Source organism: Solanum dulcamara, chromosome 10 (genome assembly GCF_947179165.1).
Source record: "Solanum dulcamara chromosome 10, daSolDulc1.2, whole genome shotgun sequence".
NCBI lineage: Eukaryota > Viridiplantae > Streptophyta > Magnoliopsida > Solanales > Solanaceae > Solanum > Solanum dulcamara.
In genome coordinates, this window is record NC_077246.1 from 10,201,658 (window position 1) to 10,221,253 (window position 19,596).

Consider the following 19,596-nt stretch of genomic DNA (forward strand, 5'->3'; position numbering starts at 1 on the left):
ACTCCAAAACTCTTGCGGTGTTTTTCCACGAACATTTTTGTTGTGATAATGATTTGATAAATAAATTGCACAGGCAACTGCTTCAGCCCAAAACTCCTTTGGCATATTTTTTCTCTTTAACATACTTCTTGCCATGTCGAGAATAGTTCGATTCTTCCTCTCTACCATGCCATTTTGTTGAGGCAATCTTGGAACTGTCAAAAAATGATGTATTCCATTTTTCTAACAAAAAGCCTTGAATTCATTTGAAGTGAACTCTCCACCATTATCAGACCGAAGAGACTTTATTTTGTAGCCACTATGTTTCTCCACCATGCTCTTAAAATTCTTGAAGTTTTCAAACACCTCAGAATTTTTCTTCAAAAAATACACCCAAGTTTTTCGAGAATAAACATCAATAAAGAGAAGAAAATAATTACTTTTACCAAGTGAGGCTGATTTGATAGATCCATACATTCATATGAATCAATTCTAAAGGACACTGTGCACTTCTCAGTGACTCTTTGGGAAAGCTTTTCCTTGATTGCTTTTCAGAAAGACATCCTTCACAAAGTTGATTAGAATGGTTAATGATTGGCAACCCTTTCACCATATTTTTCTTTTTCATCAATCTTAGACTATAAAAGTTCAAATGGCCAAATCACATATGCAAAATCCAAGATAAAATTTTGACACATGAAAATAAGCACCTTGGTACATCACTTTGAAGATTCAACACAAACATTTTATTTTTAGCCATGAGAACTTTGGTTAAAAATGTCCCATTTTCATGTTTCATGGTCAACCTTTTATCTTTCAAATAAATATCATAATTTTTCTCCAAAAGATGTCTCAAACTCAGAATATTACTTTTCATCTAAGATATATACATGACATTGGAGATAAATTGATGACGTCCATCTAACAAACTAATTAAAAACTCACCTTTTCCTTTGATTTGATCTTTCGAAGAATCTCCAAGAGTGATATTGCCACCATTAAACTTCTCAATCTCAGCAAATAAATGCTTCTTCCTGCAAACATAACTACTTGCACCGGAATCAAGGTACCATTTATTTCTTTCTACACTTTCTTCGTCTTTACATTCCATGAGTAAAGTGTCATCTTCATCTTCATTTTTTCTCTCCACAAAATTATTTTTCTCCTCTAAATTATTTTTACATTCCCATGAAAAATGACCATATTTATGACAAGTATAACATTCAATATGTGATTTGTCATACCTTCCTTGATTTGACCACCATGCTCTACCTCTTCCACGACCTCTTTCTTGGTTGTAGTCTTGACTTCTTTTTTCTTTGGTCGGATGTTGACTACCACCTCTTTCTCCACAACCAAGACCACTTTGACACCCACAACCTCTTTGTTGTGAGCCACACCTTTCATCTTTCACCTTCAAAGAAAGTTTCGCTTGCAAAGCTTGTCCAACAGACTCTTGTTTCGATTTCTTCAACTTTGTTCATGTGCTTGCAAAGAACCCATGAGTTCTTCTATGGCCATGGTGTCCAAGTCCTTGGACTCTTCAATAGAAATAACAATATAATTAAATTTTGAATCTAGGGATCATAGTATTTTTGCAATGAACCTATCATCATTCAACACTTCACCATATCTCTTCATTTGATTGACAATTGCCAAGACTCTTAAAATATAATTCGAAACTAATTTGGATTCATTCATTAGCAGCAATTCAAATTCTCCTCTTAAGGTTTGGAGACGAACCTTTTTCACCTTGTCCAAACCTTTAAAGGAGGTTTTAAGAATATCTCATGCTTGCTTGGAGTTGGTTGCATTTGCAATCTTCACGAACATCTATTCATCCAAACTTTAATGGATGAGTGTGAGTGTCTTTTGATCTTTCTTCTTTGTGGCTGTGGCATCCTCTTCTTCTTCAATGCCACTCTTCATAATTTCCCATAAATCATAGGCTCCAAGCAAAGCCTTCATTCGGATACACCAACTTCCATAATTTTCTTTGGTGAGCATCGGAACTTGGAATGGAATTCCATTGGTGTTACTCATTTTCTCTCCACGTTTTGTTAACTTTCAAACACACTGGATTTGATACGAAATGTTGGAGATTTGGGAGAGAAAGACAACACAAATGATAATCAATACTTAATAGAAGAGAAGTGGAGGAAAGATGATTTTCTATTCAACCTTTTCTTGCTTTTAATATGGCTAGATTACATGACTATTTATAGGTGAATTCATCCATGTATCTAGCCTAGCATACATCTATCATAATTAATACTTCACAACCTCCAAGTTCATGAATAAAACTAGCTAGACTTAATGTAGACTTTTCCACCAATACATGTATCTTCTAATACATTAATCTACTAGCTCATGTACTAAATTAAATATAATGTAAACAAAGTAAATAATGTGAAAAACTTTATTTTTTCAACACTGGTATGTTACATAGTCTATAAACCCAAATCGAAATGATCCCACAAAAAAAAGAGAAGTGGAAAACAACCTATATATAATCCTACCCTTCGCCTTCTTGGTCTCAAAGAGAGGCTCATACTTTGTTTCCATCCTTATATCTGTAAAGATGTATGATGCACCTCAAGTTTCCACAACATACCTCGCACTTGTTTTCTTCTCTATTTTTATGTAGTTACATAAACAAATAGCATTGTTTTCACTTGTTGTGATATTATAATGATTCTGCAGGAGTTCAACTATGAAAACTGGAAATGAAACATTAAGTAATAAAACTATATCTTATTATAGAGTAGCTAGCTCGAAATAAGATGTTTGAACAATCAGTAAGCGATTAACAACTCCGTTTTCTTTTTTAATTGCATTTAGACCCTTGTGGTCGGGCCCTTCCCCGAACCCTGCTCATAGCGGGAGCTTAAGTGCTCCGGGCTGTCCCTTTTACTTTCTGAGACAACATAATCTGTCATAAAGCATGCCATCACAAAATAGTTCCTTCAAAGATAGTTTTTGTTCGTTCCTGATCAACGTTGTCAAATGAGCAACGAAGGTTGTACTGGAAACCATACCTTTAATCTTACGTAAATATTTCTGTTGGTAACTCTTAATGTTAATGGTAACTCATAAATCATAATAACAGATAATTGTTGTCGGAACGGAACTACGAAAATCAAAAACAATATTATAGTGCATTCTAATATTGTAGCTCGCTAAATCCCGAGAATATACTAAACCTTTTCCCTCAAACACAAGTTTTAGCTTATGTAGAAGGATGCGCTCCACATTCTTGACCAACTCGTGTTTGTGCACATCTAGTGTAATACTTCCACCACCCATATTGATTAATGTATTGTTCTACGCTTCACCAGAAACAGATCCATAGAATCTATCGAGTAGAAAACTCTACTCTCTATAATTATTTTAATGTCGCGAACAGTTAAGGAAGCCTTGACTTTTATTTTAACAATTTCCTCCATTGGCATTACCACAAAAATAAGCTACTTCTCTGTAACACCCCATATTTTCAAACCATGATCCAACCCATTCATTAAATATGTATAGACACCAAACCCGATGATATCTAATGTTGCTTAGGTATTGAAAGCAATTCCTTACTAGGGGAAGATCTTTGAATATGAATTAAAGGTATAACAGGACCCTAGCAAGTGAAGAGTTTTGTGGCTTAATACCAACCTAATGAAAGGTATGGAAGTCTTCTTTCTAATGCCTTCGACCGTTCGTGTCACGACCCTAAATCGGGCCATAATGATGCCTACTATAACCCCTGAGTAGGCAAGCCAAACCCAACTAATGCAAAGGTCAAACCTCAATTTTTAATACATAATTAATAACATGAGAAGGCAGAAGCAAAAAGAATATAACAAAAGAAAATTCGGGCCAAGGTATAGATATGTAAATACGATACAAAATATACAAGAGGCCTGATAGTGACCAAAAGAAATGACGAACTGACACTAGAAGAAACCCCAGACTTGGTGTCACTTATACAGGAGCTACTAAGTACAAAACCTGACAATATAGGTAAATATACAATATAGAACTGACAATCAAAAATACAAAATACAAGTTAGAGAAAAAGAGGGAATGTAGCAAGTCCCTAAACGCCAGGAGCTCACCACAATCTGAATTTGGCACCGCTACGGATGATCAGGCGCGTGCTGGAATGACTCGAACTAGGAGCTGTATCAAAAAAGTACAGAAGTGCAGTATGAGTACCAAACCATGGGGTACTCAGTAGGCATCATAGGACGACTCAGCTCAGAAAGAAAAAATATATAATAAGCAGCACGATGATACTAATAATATCAAGAAAGAAGCATAAACTAAGATCTCAGGGAAAGGCGTATGGGAAGATCATCAAATAATCAAGTAAATCCAACCAGTCATATAATCCCATTCATACTCTCAGCTCATAAAATACCAAAAGAATACACATCTTTGAACTCATAGTTATGGCTCAACAACCTCCAAAATCATTAGAAAACGCCCAGAATATCCCTTGAGCTCAACAATAAAAGGGACCGCCTGGAATCATACCTTGAGCTCATCAACATCAAAATAACAACCCGAAATATGTATCAATGGGCCACCTAAAATTCACACCTCGAGCTTATCAGATGAAATAAAGTGTATCCCAAAGTCAATAAAAGGGCCACCCAGAACCATACCTCGAGCTCATCAACTATGAATTTTCATAAGTGGGATATCACCTTATTTCATTAAAATCTCTCATATTTATTCATCAATCAAAGGTCCTATTCTCAATTTTTACTCTTTCCTTTAAAAAGGGTTTTTAACCTCAATGAGATAAAATCAGATAGGTAGCATGTCAAAAATCATATATCACTCACTTGAGACTCTAGTGTACCGAAAGCATGGCCTCGGGCCTAACATTTCAATTTCACAAGCAACCAAGGCATAAGTATAAGTTAAAAATCATAACAGGTGACTAACCGAAACCAAACAATTCAAACAAGGGACATCCTAAGTTCAAATCACCTAGGAGCAAGTTTTAAGGATTTTAGACAATACAAACAAGTCAAGATATCACCTAGCCTAAGGATCCAATAATTAAAACTCCAAAATAGTCACCAACGATGATCATCGACTCCAAATTTCTAAAAGGGATATCAACACTTCAATCACCAACCTAAACATATGTTACCACTCAAAATATACCAATTCTAACCAAGCTAAGTCTAACAAGAGTAAGCCATAACTTACCTCAAAGCCGAAACCGCACACGAACTGCTAAACTTATGCTTTTCCTTTTAGGGACACCTCCAAATAATGCTACTCTATCAAATTATCGATGAGCACATCAAAACAAAGTCAACGATACCCATATTGCTATAATTAAAAATAGAGCTAAAATCGGGTCAAAATTTAACTTTGGGACCCACACACGAAATCAAAAAACCAACTCTATTACAAGGTCCCAAATATCTCGAGGAACCTGTGCTCTAAAAATGGGTACATTCTGAGCAACGGAAGAGCTCAAACAACCCCATCAATTTCAAGCATTGGAATAACAAAAAATATAAGGGAAAATGGCAATTTATCTCCAAAGAAGCCTTTGCTCCTAATTATGAACGTACCAATGGATTCCCCTCGAAACTATACACAATTTAGCCTTTTGAATCACCCAAATCTCCAAATATACAGAGAAAAATCTAGTTAAGTTAGGGCTCAAATGAAAAATAGGCCACAAAGAGGTCTCTGATGTCGCTTTAGCGAACCCCCGGTGTTCGCTTAAGCGACCACCTCAAAGAGGCGGGCATCGCTTTTGCAATACCAGGTCGCTTAAGTGAAAGGTTGCTTTAGTAATGGGTTGTCACTTTAGCGACACCCAACCTTGGTGTTTGGTCGCTTTAGCGGCCTCCTGGCCGCTTTCGCAACGGCACCAGATGCCTACTGGTGCAAATTGAGCTTGACATGCCAACTTCTCCAATGGGGTGTCCAAGATTCGTTCGGAATCTTGTGCGTGCAAACGAGATATGCTACCCCTTCAAATATAACGTTTCAAACTCAATATCACAATCAAAATTCTCATACGAGCTATTTTTACCGAAAAGTGGGTCCCACACCCAAATTCCATTTTCCACAATAGGTCTTGGGATTAGACCAAAAGCCTCGGGAAGAGAACAAAGGGTCATTCTAGACCAAACTCAACATTCCAGAACTAACCGCGCTGTCAGAATATCAATTTTGATGCGATCTCCAAGAATATTGACCAACGTCAACCATAGGCTAATTTTCAAAGTCAACAGCGTCAAATGACTCCAAACTCGTACCATTTACCTTGGTACTCATGCTGACCATTCTACTTGCCTAATTTCATCATCCCAGAGCTGATGAAATCGTTAGAACTTTATTCTGAGAACTACGTTCCAAGTTCATTTACCATAAGTTATGACCAAAGACACTCTTTTCAAGTTATAAAGGTTCCAAAATAGAAAAATAGGCCTAAAACCATTTCGAGCATCACGAGAACTAAATGAAAGGCCATTCTAAACCAACTTGGTGTTCCACAGCTAACTTTGCTGATGGAATTTTCATCTAAGCGCATTTACTAAAAAATGTTTACTAAAGTCTAACTTAGCCAAAACTTCAAACTTAAAATGTCTAATTGCAAAAACTCAAAATGAAGACTCTAAAACCCAAGCCAACCTTCCTTCTAGAACAAAATGAATATTCCAGAGCTGATAGAATAGGCAGAATTATCATCTGACATTAGGATATCTGATGGTTGACTCAAGTCATCCTTTTCAAGTCTTAAGCATTATGAATGGCTAAACCTCCTAAAACTCAATCTAACACTTTTAGGAAGCGTGCCATCTATCCCAACATCATATATGAGTTATGAAAAAGCTATGGGAAGGGGTAAATGGTAAAAATACATAAAAACATGATAATGACCTTAGAGGTCATTACAATATCCACTCTTAAAGGACTTTCATCCTCGAAAGTCAAGGGAAAAAGGTACCTGGTGACTCAAAAATATGAGGATATCAGGTCCACATATCCTGATCGGTCTCCTAAGTAGCCTCATTGACCGGATGATGCTTTCACTGCACTTTCACTGATAGAATCTAGTTGGACCTCAACTTTCTAACCTAGTTGTTTAAAATAGCTACAGGCTCCCCCTCAAAGGCTAAGGACTTATCAAACTGAATTGAATCCCACTGAAGCATGTGAGACTCGTCTAAAATGTACCATCGTAGCATAGAAACATTGAACACAGGGTGAACACCTGAAAGTGCTGGGGGTAAGAACAACTCATAAGCTACCTCTCATACCTATCTCAAGATCTCAAAAAGGCTAATAAACTTGGGGTTGAGCTTACCCTTCTTCCCGAATCTCATCATGCCCTTCATGTGCGATACTCCAGGAATACCCGATCCCCCAACCATAAACTCCAAAGACCGCACCCTCTAATCAGCATAACTTTTTTTCGTACTATGGGTAGTACGAAGCCTCTCCTGGATCATACGAACTCTATCCATTGAGTAATGCAACAAATTAGTGCTCCAAGGCCTAATCTCAAAAGCATAAAACCAGCCTACTAGGGAATGAAATCTCCTACCATATAATGCCTCAAAAGGTGCCATCTCGATGCTCAAATGGTAGCTATTATTATATGTGAATTCTTCCAAAGACAAAGACTAATCCCATTGACCCCTAAAATCAATAACATAGGCCCTATAACACCTCCAAAAGTTTACACTAAGATTTAGACCATTCTTTGTGTACGTATAGGATCATACTTGACAATTGTAAAGTGCATGCATGAGTTAGGATCAATTTTCTAAGAAATTGGAGAGTTTTGGATGTGATTTAGGGTCATAAGGGATCCCTAAAACCAAGTCAAGTCCAAAGAACTCGTCTTGGCTAAATTTCCGAATGAGTTTGTATAAAGGTCAACTTCCAATGACCTTATCTTTTTAAATATAATGAACTGGGTGGCCCATGACCTATTACATTAAAGGTCTTTGAGTATTCTTTCCAACACCACCAAGATTGAATTTTTTAGAGTTTGGAGTCAAAAGTTATGACTATCTTACGACAAACTAGTGGTGCAGGAATTTCAAGCCTAGACTATAACTGAGAAAAACCTGGGCTTAGCGCCGCAGTGGCGCGACGCGCCACTATAGCACCAGAAACAAGCCTCAGTAGTTTGGTCCTTAGCGCGATGCGCCATATTAGGTATGCAGGGTTTTTAAGCTTATTTTCCAAAAGCCAGAAAAATTAGGCTTGGCACTGCAAGGGCGCGACGCGTCACTATAGCGCCAGAAATAAGCCTCAGTAGTTTGGTCCTTGGCGCAACGTGCCACTATTAGGTTGTAGGGCTTTTAACCCTATATTTGACTTGGCGTTGTAGTGGTGCGGCGCGCCACTATAGCGCCAGAAAGGTTTTATCCCATTTTTCCAGATTTTTGAGGAAGGGCAAATTGGACATTTTCCCTAATTATATATACACTGACTTGGTCATGTTTTAGACCATTTCTTTTCAATCCATTACCTCTCCAAAAGCCCTAATCCTCATCCTCTCTTCCTCAATCCATCCCCAAAAAGAATTGCCTTCACAAATTTTAAGGATTCAAGCCTCCCATTGAAGACCTAACATTAAGGTTCCTTCAAAGTCTTCACCAAGGTATGTAAGGCTACTCAAAGCATGAGTTGAGTCCACCTATGTGCCCTACATCTTCTTTGAGATTGAATGTTCATAATAATAGAGTTATTGATAGATTTATGTCCAAATAGGTCTTTTTTTCAACTATTAACTAAATTTTTATTATGTTGATATTGTTGAGTTAAGAAAGTGATGTGCTACATGTTGTATGAGTTGATTGATATGAGTTGTTAAACAAGTTTTGTTAATTTTCTTAAATATGTTGTTTACCTTAAATTATTGATTTAGAACCTTAGAATCTTGATGAGTCCCGGAAAGATTTGCTAAATGAATAGAGGAATGATTGGATAGGATTGTATGTTGTTATAAATGCATATTTAAATTACTCTTGAAAGATACGATTGGGATTGATCGAATAGTATGATTGGAAGAAATTTGATTGTGATAGAATTGATGATTTGACAAGGTTTCAAATAAGACTTGTCGATATAATTAATTGAGTTGATCGGATGGAGTTTTATGAGCATTGAGTCTTAGAAGGAGTATCAAACATCGAATTGGATAAGAGTAAGTAATAACTCGAATCTAATAACTACGTCGCCAAACGTAGGAGGGGATTGAACCGTTAAAGTCGAATGCTTCCCAAATTATTATCTTGACATGATAGGACTTAGTTGGATATAGATCCATGATTGGTTGATTCGTTCATACCCTGGCAAGGTATGAACGGATGTGGCAACAATGTCGGCTTATTGTACTATCACTGGCTCATAATTGATGGTTGTCGGATAAGAAAAACTCCCATATAGGTCTTAATAGTACTCTAAGTCGAATTGGGTTAAATTGTATGTGATTGGTCTCATCTAAACCATATTCTTGTTTAGACTTAGGATACTTGATCGAGTTGTTCTTTCTCTTGAGTTGAGATTCCGAGTTGATTTGATTCTTCCTTGATGTTTGTTTTATTCGGTCATTTTACATACTCGTACATTCCATGTACTGGCGCCATTTGGCCTACATCATTTCATGATGCAGAGACAAGTACTGGAGATCATCAACCAATGCACTATTGAAGATCTATTCACTTCTAGCCAGTTAGTGAGTCCTCCTAGTTTCCGGAGGATACTAAGAATATCGTTATAGCTTTAATTTGTTTCCCTTATTTTGATTTTTGGTAGCCATGGACTTGTCATTGGCACCTCCTAGATTGTTAATAGAGGCTTCATAAACTAGAGTGTGGAAATGTTAGATTGTTTGTTTTGACTAGTTTTATTCTAGCTAGTTATTGATTGGATATTTATTTGGCCTTTGGCCTTAGATTATGAATAGTATCCTTATGATTGAGTCTTCTGCTAGTAGAATGTGAATGAATGAATGTTGACTAGATCAGGTGGTTTGCTTGAAGGCCAAAAATGGCTTTTGAGTGCTGGTGACATCTAGGGTACCCTCTAAGGGCGTGACAAACATGGTATCAGAGCTTAGAGTTTAAGAGTCCTAGGGAGTCTATGAAGGCGTGTCTAGTAGATTCTTGCTTATGGGTGTTTTGTGCACCACACTTATAATCAGGAGGCTATAATATATTAAGAATTTGTTTCACTTCTTCCATACTCTGAACTCGTGCGATAGAGTTAAACTGTATAAGACTTTCTTTCTAATTCGTGCATTTATACATTATAGACAATGCCTCCTAAATGTACTGCCAGCCAGAGAAATACTGATAACATAGAGATGCCACAGTCAGAAGTGCGCCCATCGAGGGCTAGGGGCCGACCTATAAGGTATGTCGAGGCACCTCATGTGCCTATTACTCTGCATGCACCAACTTTGGAGGCAGAATTTTGAGGAGCGATTGCTATGCTCACTCAATTAGTGGTTGTCCGCAATGGCAACCAAAGTTCACCAACTCTTAGCTCTAGTTCCAAAAGAGCCGTCTGCTGCCACGAGGATTAGAAATCTTCTGAGAATGAATCCGCCGGTATTCACGGGTTCTAAGGTTGATGAAGACCCCCAGAATTTCATTGATGAGATGTGGAAGATCCTAAAAGTGATGCATGCTACGAAGATTAAGGGGGTTAAGTTAGTGTCTTATCATCTCAAGGATGTGGAAAACATATGGTATAACCAGTGGGAACAAAGTAGAGGTGAAGATGTTGAGCCTGCTATTTGGGATGAATTTGAGAGAGCCTTTCTTGACCACTTCTTTCCTCGAGAATTGAGGGAAGCGAAAATGGAAGAGTTTGTAAATTTGAAATAAGAGGGTATGGCCATTAAAGAGTATAGTCTAAGGTTCATTCAGCTGTCCATATATGCTCCAGAGATGATCCAGATATGAGGTTGAAGATGAGAAAATTTATCTCCGAATTAAGAAGACATGTGAAGAAGGAGTGCAAAGCGGCATTGTTGATCTCCTACATAGATATTTCAGGATTAATGGTGTATGCTCAATAGGTGGAGGATGAGAAGAGGAAACACAAGGAGGAGCATCTGAGCAAGAAGGCAAAATCAGTTGGACATGAGAATGAACATAGGCAGAATAAGGGCAAAAGGTCCTTCTTCTAGAAGAGGTCTTCCAACTATGCCTTGTCCACCGCAAGTGCACCTATGCTGCATAATAAGTATGATCGGCAGGGACAGAGTCACCAAAATTTCAGATCCCAGGATTCTCAATCCTAGACTAGCATGGGTCAAGCTTCGAAGGGAAAACCATCATGCGACAAGTGTGGTAAGATCCATTTGGGAGAGTGCAGAGAGGGAAATAAGGGTTGTTATAAATGTGGCCAAGTGGGCCATTTTCAGAGAGAGTGTACGACGTGGGGCAATAGGGCCCAGTATTCTACCACCGCACCACCAGCTAGAAGTAATCAGAGGGGCACTACTTCAGGTACGAGCGGAGGTACAAATCGTCTATATACCATGGGTAGTCGTTAAGATCAGGAGAACTCCCCAAACATCGTGATGGGTATGATTCGAGTCTTTTCTCTTGACTGTTATGTTTTGATGGATCCGGGTGCCACACTATCTTTTGTGACTTCTTACGTGTCTAGTAAATTCAATAAAATTCCTGAATATCTTCTTGAGCCTTTCAGTGTAGCTACTCTTGTCGATGATTCTGTCTTAGCTGAGAAAGTATATAGAGATTTTACTATGTCAATCCATCACAGGCATACCTTGGCTCACTTAGTTGAGTTGAACATGGTTGATTTTGATGTGATCCTTAGCATGGACTGTCTTTATGTATGTTATGCCTCTATTAATTGTAGGACACAAATTGTCAAGTTCAAATTCCCAAATAAGGCGGTCATAGAGTGGAAGGGTAGTCCTGTCATGCCTAAGGGTAAGTTTATTTCCTACCTTAGGTCCAGAAAACTAATCTTGAAAGGGTGTATTTATCAAATCGTCCGAGTGAAAGATGACAGTATTGAGTCTACATCCCTTGAGTCGGTTCCAATTGTCAACGTGTTTCCTGAAGTCTTTCCTGAAGATTTGCCTAGAGTCTCTCCTGATAGAGAGATCGACTTTTGAATCGATGTCCTTCCTAATACCCAACCTATCTCTATCCCTCCATATAGAATGGCTCCAGTTAAGTTGAAAGAGTTGAAAGAACAATTGAAGGACTTGTTAGATAAGGGATTCATTAGGCCGAGTGTTTCACCATGGGGTGCTCCCGTCCTATTCATGTGAAAGAAAGATGGGTCCCTTAGAATATGTATTGATTACAGGCAACTAAATAAAGTCACCATAAAGAACAAATACCCTCTCTCCAGAATAGATGATTTATTTGATCAACTTTAGGGTGCCACTTATTTGTCAAAGATAGACCTAAGATCGGGCTACCATCAGTTGAAGGTGAGGGAGTGTGATATCCCAAAGACAGCTTTTTGGACCCATTATGGCCATTTTGAGTTCTTAGTTATGTCCTTTGGGTTGACTAATGCCCCTGTAGCTTTTATCGATCTCATGAATAGAGTATTTAAGCCATATCTTGATATATTTGTGATTGTATTCATTGATGATATTTTGGTTTACTCTAAGAATGAAGAGGAGCACGCCTATCATCTTAGAGTCATCTTGCAAACTTTGAAAGACTAGGTATTGTATGCAAATTTCTCCAAATGTGAATTTTGGCTTGCATAAGTGGCTTTTATAGGCCATATTATATATGGAGATGGCATTCAGGTTGATGCTTAGAAGATTGAGGCAGTGAAAAATTGGCCCATACCTACATCCCTGATAGATATAAGAAGCTTCTTGGGTTTGACTGGCTATTATCGAAGGTTCGTAGAGGGATTCTCACCCATATCATGACCATTGACCAAGCTGACCCAAAAGAAAGCTAAGTTCCAATGGTTCGATGCTTGTGAGGAGAGCTTCTAGAAATTGAAGATCAAGCTAACCACTGCTCTTGTTTTGCCTGATGGAACAGAGGATTTTGTGATCTATTGTGATGCATCTAGAGTAGGTTTGGGTTGTGTGTTAATGCAAAGGGGAAAAGTGATAGCCTATACTTCAAGACAGCTTAAGATTCATTAGAGAAATTACCCAACTCATGACCTTGAGCTGGCAGCTATGGTATTTGCTCTTAAAATTTGGCGCCACTACTTGTATGGAGTGCACGTCGATGTGTTCACCGATCAAAAGAGTTTACAATACATCTTCAGCCAGAAGGAACTCAACTTGAGACAAAGAAGATGGCTCGAGCTGCTCAAGGACTATGATATGAGTGTCCTCTACCATCCAGGTAAAGCTAATGTTGTTGTTGATACTCTTAGCAGGTTGTCTATGGGTAGAACTGCCCATATAGAGGAGGGAAGGAAAGAATTGGCTAAAAAGGTGTATAGATTAGCTCGATTGGGAGTTCGTCTTGAAGAAAATAATGAAGGTGGAGTTAATGTTCGGGATGGGTCTACATCCTCACTCGCGGTAGAGGTAAAAGCGAAGCAAGACCAAGATCCCAGCTTTCTCCAATTAAAGGAAGTTGTTCACAAACAAAAGGTGATGGTTTTTACCAAAGGGGGAGATGATGTGTTTAGGTACCAAAATAGATTGTGTGTACCAGATGTTGATGATATTCGAGAAAGGATTATGGTCGAAGTGCATAGTTCTAGATACTCTATTCATCCTAGCTCTACAAAGATGTATCATGACTTGAGGGAAGTTTATTGGTGGAGTGGAATGAAGAGAGATATCATGGAATTTATTTCCAAGTGCTCGAATTGCCAACATGTTAAAGTTGAGCATCAAAGGCCATGTGGGTTAGCTCAAAACATAAAAATTCTAGAATGAAAGTGGGAGATGATCAATATGGACTTTATTACAGGTTTGCCGAGGTCCTAAAAATAACATGATTCAATTTGGGTGATTGTGGATAGGATAACAAAATTAGCTCACTTCTTGGCAGTTAAGACTACTGACACAGCAGAAGATTATGTAAAATTATATATCCAAGAGATCGTTAGATTGCATGGGATCCCCTTTTCTATCATCTCGGACAGAGGAGCTCAATTCACTTTCCAATTTTGGAGATCCTTTTAGAAGGAACTGGGTTCAAAGGTGAATCTTAGTATAGCCTTTCATCCCTAGACAGATGGCTAAGTGGAGCACACTATCCAGACATTGGGGGATATGTTGAGGGCATGCGTACTTAACTTCAAAGGAAAGTGGTATGATCACTTACCTCTCATAGATTTTGCATATAATAATAGTTATCATATAAGCATTCAAATAGCTCCCTATGAAGCATTGTATGGGAGGAGATGTAGATCACCGATTGGGTGGTTTAAGGTTGGTGAAGTTGAGTTAATTAGGCCTGATTTTGTTCACCAAGCTATGGAGAAGGTGAGAGTTATTCAAGATAGGCTAAAGATAGCCCAAAGCCATTAAAAATCTTACACTGATGTGAGGAGGAGAGACTTAGAGTTTGAGGTGGATGATTGGGTGTACTTGAAAGTGTCATCCATGAAGGGCGTCATGAGGTTTGGAAGGAAGGGAAAGCTTAGTCCTCGATACGTTGGTCCTTACCAAATTGTGAGGAGGATTGAGAGTGTCGCTTATGATTTGGAGTTATCCTCAGAGCTAGCCTATATTCACCCGGTATTTCACATTTCGATATTGAAGAAGTGCTTGGGCAATCCTTCATTGGTATTCCCCATTGATAGTACTGGAGTTAAGGATATGTTGTCCTATGAAGAGGTTCTGGTCCAAACTCTTGATTGCCAAATTCGCAAATTGAGGAACAAGGAGATTGCCTTAGTTAAAGTCTTATAGAGAAATCAATTGGTTAAGGAAGCTACATGTGAAGCGGAGGAAGACATGAAAGCTAATTATCCGTATCTATTCGTGCCTATCGATAAGAATGTTAGAGGTAATATCTATTTTCTTGATTTGAATTCGTATGTGCATTTTGAGTTCGGATAGTAAATTATTTGAGGATTTGATAGGTTGAATAACTGAATTCTGACTGTGATTTGTACCTCGAGTCCATCCTTGGTTTACTTATTATTCGAGGATGAATGATACCAAGGGGGAGATAATGTAACACCCCCAAATGTTTTCACTAAGATTCGGACAATTCTTCGTGTACGAATAGGATCTTACTAGATGATTGTAAAGTGCATGAATGAGCTAGGATCAATTCCTAAGAAATTAGAGAGTGTTGGAGGTGATTTAGGGTCATAAGGGATCCCTAAAACCAAGCCAAGTCCAAAGAACTCGTCTTGGCTAAGTTTCTGAATGAGTTTGTATAAGGGTCAACTTCCAACAACCTTATCTTTTTGAATATAATGAACTGGGTAGACCATGACCTATTAAATTAAAGGTCTTTGAGTCTTGTTCCCAATTCCACCAAGATTGCATATTTTGGAGTTCGGAGTCAAAAGTTATGACTATCTTACGACGAACTAGTGCTACAGGAATTTCAGGCTTGGACTATAGTTGAGAAAAACCTGGGCTTGGCGCTATAGTGGTGCGATGCGCCACTATAGCGCCAGAAACAAGCCTCGGTAGTTTGGTCCGTGGCGCGAAATGCCACTATTAGGTGTGCAGGGCTTTTAAGCCCATTTTCCAGAACCTAGAAAAATTAGGCTTGGCGCTGCAAGGGCGCGACACGCCACTATAGCGCCAGAAACAAGCCTCAGTAGTTTGGTCCTTGGCGCAATGCGCCACTATTAGGTTGTAGGGTTTTTAAGCCTATATTTGACTTAGCGCAGTAGTGGCGTGGCAAGCCACTATAGCACCGGAAGGGTTTTAGCCTATTTTTCCAGATTTTTTAGGAAGGCCAAATTGGACATTTTCCCTAATTATATATACATTGACTTGGTCACGTTTTAGACCATTTCTTTTCAAGTCCATTGCCTCTCCAAAAAGCCTTAATCCTTATCCTCTCTTCCTCAATCCATCCCCAATAAGAATTGCCTTAAAATATTTTAAGGATTCAAGCCTGCCATTGAAGACCTAAAATCAAGGTTCCTTCAAAGTCTTCACCAAGGTATGTAAGGCTACTCAAAGCATGGGTTGAGTCCACCCATGTGCCCTACATCTTCTTTGAGATTTAATGTTCATAAGAATAGAGTTATTGATAGATTTATGTCTAAATGGGACTTTCTTTCAACTATTAACTAAATTTTTATTATGTTGATGTTGTTGAGTTAAGAAAGTGATGTGCTACATGTTGGTATGAGTTGATTGATATGAGTTGTTAAACAAGTTTTGTTAATTTTCTTAAATATGTTGTTAACTTAAATTATTGATTTAGAACCTTGGAGTCTTGATGAGTCCCAAAAAGATTTGCTAAATAAATAGAGGAATGATTGGATAGGATTGTATGTTGTGATAAATTCATATTTAAACTACTTTTGAAAGATACGATTGGGATTGATCGGATAGTATGATTTGAAGAGGTTTGATTGAGATAGAATTGATGATTTGACAAGGTTTCAAATGAGACTTGTCGATATGATTAATTGAGTTGATTGGATGGAGTTTTATGAGCATTGAGTCTTAGAAGGAGTATCGAGCACCAAATTAGGTAAGAGTAAGTAATAACTCGAATCTAATAACTACGTTGTCAAACGTAGGAGGGGATTGAACCGTTAAAGTCGGATGCTTCCCAAATTATTATTCTGACATGATAGGACTTGGTTGGATATGGATACATGATTGGTTGATTTGTTCATACCCTAGCAAGGTATGAACGGACGTGGCAACAACGTCAGCTTATTGTACTATCACTGGCTCATAAGTGATGGTTGTCGGAGAAGAGAAACTACCATATAGGTCTTGATAGTACTCTGAGTCGGATTGGGTTTAATTGTATGTGATTTGTCCCGTCTAAACCATATTCTTATTTAGACTTAGGACACTTGATCGAGTTGTTCTTTCTCCTGAGTTGAAATTCCGAGTTGATTTGATTCTTCTTTGATGTTCGTTTTATTCGGCCATTTTACATACTCGTATATTCCATGTACTGATGCTATTTAGCCTGTATCATTTCATGATGCAGAGACAAGTACTGTAGATCATCAACTGATACACCATTGAAGATCTATTCACTTCCATCCAGTTGGTGAGTCCTCTCAGTTTCCGGAGGATACCGAGATTATCTTTATAGGCTTGATTTATTTCCATTATTTTGATTTTTGATAGCCATGGACTTGTTATTGTCACCTCCTGAATTATTGATAGAGGCTTCATAGACTAGAGTGTGGAAATGTTAGATTGTTCGTTTTGACTAGTTTTATTCTAGCTAGTTATTAATTGGATATTTGTTTGGCCTTTGGCCTTAGATTATGAATAGTATCCTTATGATTGAGTCTTCCGCTGGTAGAATATGAATGAATGAAAGTGTGACTGGACTAGACAGTTCACTTGAAGGCCAAAAATGGATTTCGAGTGCCGGCCACGTCTAGGGTACCCTCTCAGGGCGTGACAGGCCCGTAGCATGCCCTCCAAGACCTAAATAGTCCTCTCTAACTGACTATTGGTCTGAGGGTGGAAGATTGTGCTGAGCTAGACTCGGGTACCCATCTCTCTCTGTCCAGACCCCCAAATATGTGAAGTGACTGAGTACCATGGTCTGAAATGACATATACTGGCACCTCATGCAATCAGACCAACCTTCGGATGTAAATCTGATCTAACTTCTATAAAGTGTAGGTAGTCTGGACTGGTAAGAAGTCGGCTGACTTGGCCAATCGATCTATAATGACCCAAATAGAATCAAAACCTCGAGAGGTACATGGTAAACCCACTATAAAGTCCATATCTATCCGCTCCCACTTCCACTCTAGAATGGGTAGTCGTTAGGTCAAACCACCTGGCCTCTAATGCTCAAACTTAACATGCTGATAGTTCAAGCACCTAGCCACAAAAGTCGTAATGTCCTACTTCATCCCACACCACCAATAATGCTATTGTAGGTCGCGATACATCTTTACCACACTGGGATGAATAGAATATCTAGCACAATGAGCCTCCTCAAGGATGAGTCTGACTAGATCTCCAACTCTAGGAATACAAATACAACTCTCAACCCTCAAAATGCCCTCTGGATCTAAGGTCTCCTTCCTATCCTCTCCATTGAGTACCTTATCACGAATCATCCTCAACTATGGGTCCTCAAACTGTTGTGCCCGAATCTGCTCCATTAAGGATGACCTAACCTCTACATAAGCAAGTACCCTGCCTGGATCGAAACTATCAAGGTGAATCATCTAGTTAGCTATGGAATAAATATCTGAAGCTAAAGGTCAGTCCTTGACAGACAAGAATGCCAAACTTTCCATACCCATTGTCTTCCAGCTTAAAGCATTTGCTACTATATTTACCTTGCCCTAGTGATAGAGAATAGTAACATCATAGTCGTTCAGCAACTCTAACCACTTGTGTTGTCTCAAATTAAGGTCTTTCTGTCTTAATATATACCGAAGACTACGGTGGTTAGTGTAGATCTCATTATGGGCTCCATACAAGTAATACATCCAAATCTTTAATACGAAGACCACCACCGCTAACTCTAAATCATGTGTTGGGTAGTTCCACCCATGCACCTTCAGCTGCCTGGAAGCATATGTAATAACAATACCCTGCTGCATCAGAACATAACCCAAGCTAACACCTGAAGCATCACAAAACACTGTAAATCCTTGGTCCTCGATAGGAAGAGTAAGACTCAGAGCTAAAGTCAACAAGGCTTTGAGCTTCAAGAATCTCTCCTCACACTCATCAAACCACTGGAACAGAATATTTTTCTTAGTCAATATGGTCAAAGGCACTACAATAGAAGAGAACCCCTTCACAAACCGCGTGTAATACCCTACCAATCTGACGAAAATGCAAACCTTGATAGGAGAAGTGGGCCTATCCCAATCATGAACTACTGCTTTCCTCGCCAGATCTACCATAATCTCATCCTTCGACACCACGTGCTTTATAAATGCCATAGACTCAAGCCAAAATTCATACTTACTGAATCTAGCATATAACTACTAATCCCGCAAGGTCTGAAGTACAATCCTCAAGTGCTACTCATGCTGGTTTCTGCTCCCGAAGTAGTCTAGAATGTCATCAATGAACATAATAAAAATGGAGTCCAAGTAAGGCCTGAACATGCGGTTTATCAAGTCCATGAAAGTTGCGGGGGCATTAGTCAACCCGAAAGACATGACTAAGAACTCATAGTGCCCGTATCGAGTGCTGAAAGAAGTCTTAGGGATATCTGACTCCCTAATCCTCATCTGGTGATACACTGACCTCAAGTCCATCTTAGAACACTGCTGCACCCTAGAGTTGGTCAAATAAGTAATCAATCTGCGGCATTGGATACCTATTCTTGATGGTAAACTTATTTAGCTTGTAATCAATACACCTATGCAAGGTACCATCCTTTTTTTTTACGAACAGAATTAGAGCACCCTAGGGAGATACACTGGGCCTGACAAACCCCTTACTCAAAAGGTCCTGAAGTTGTAACTTAAGCTCCCTCAAATCAACTAGAGCCA

At 38.7% G+C, this 19,596-nt stretch overlaps 1 pseudogene; it reads right to left on the reverse strand.

Annotated features, from left to right (window-relative positions):
- Positions 1–2,889: 2,889 nt before the first annotated feature.
- The window catches only part of LOC129905028 (polyubiquitin-like), a 59,987-nt pseudogene continuing 43,280 nt past the window's right edge, over positions 2,890–19,596 (reverse strand).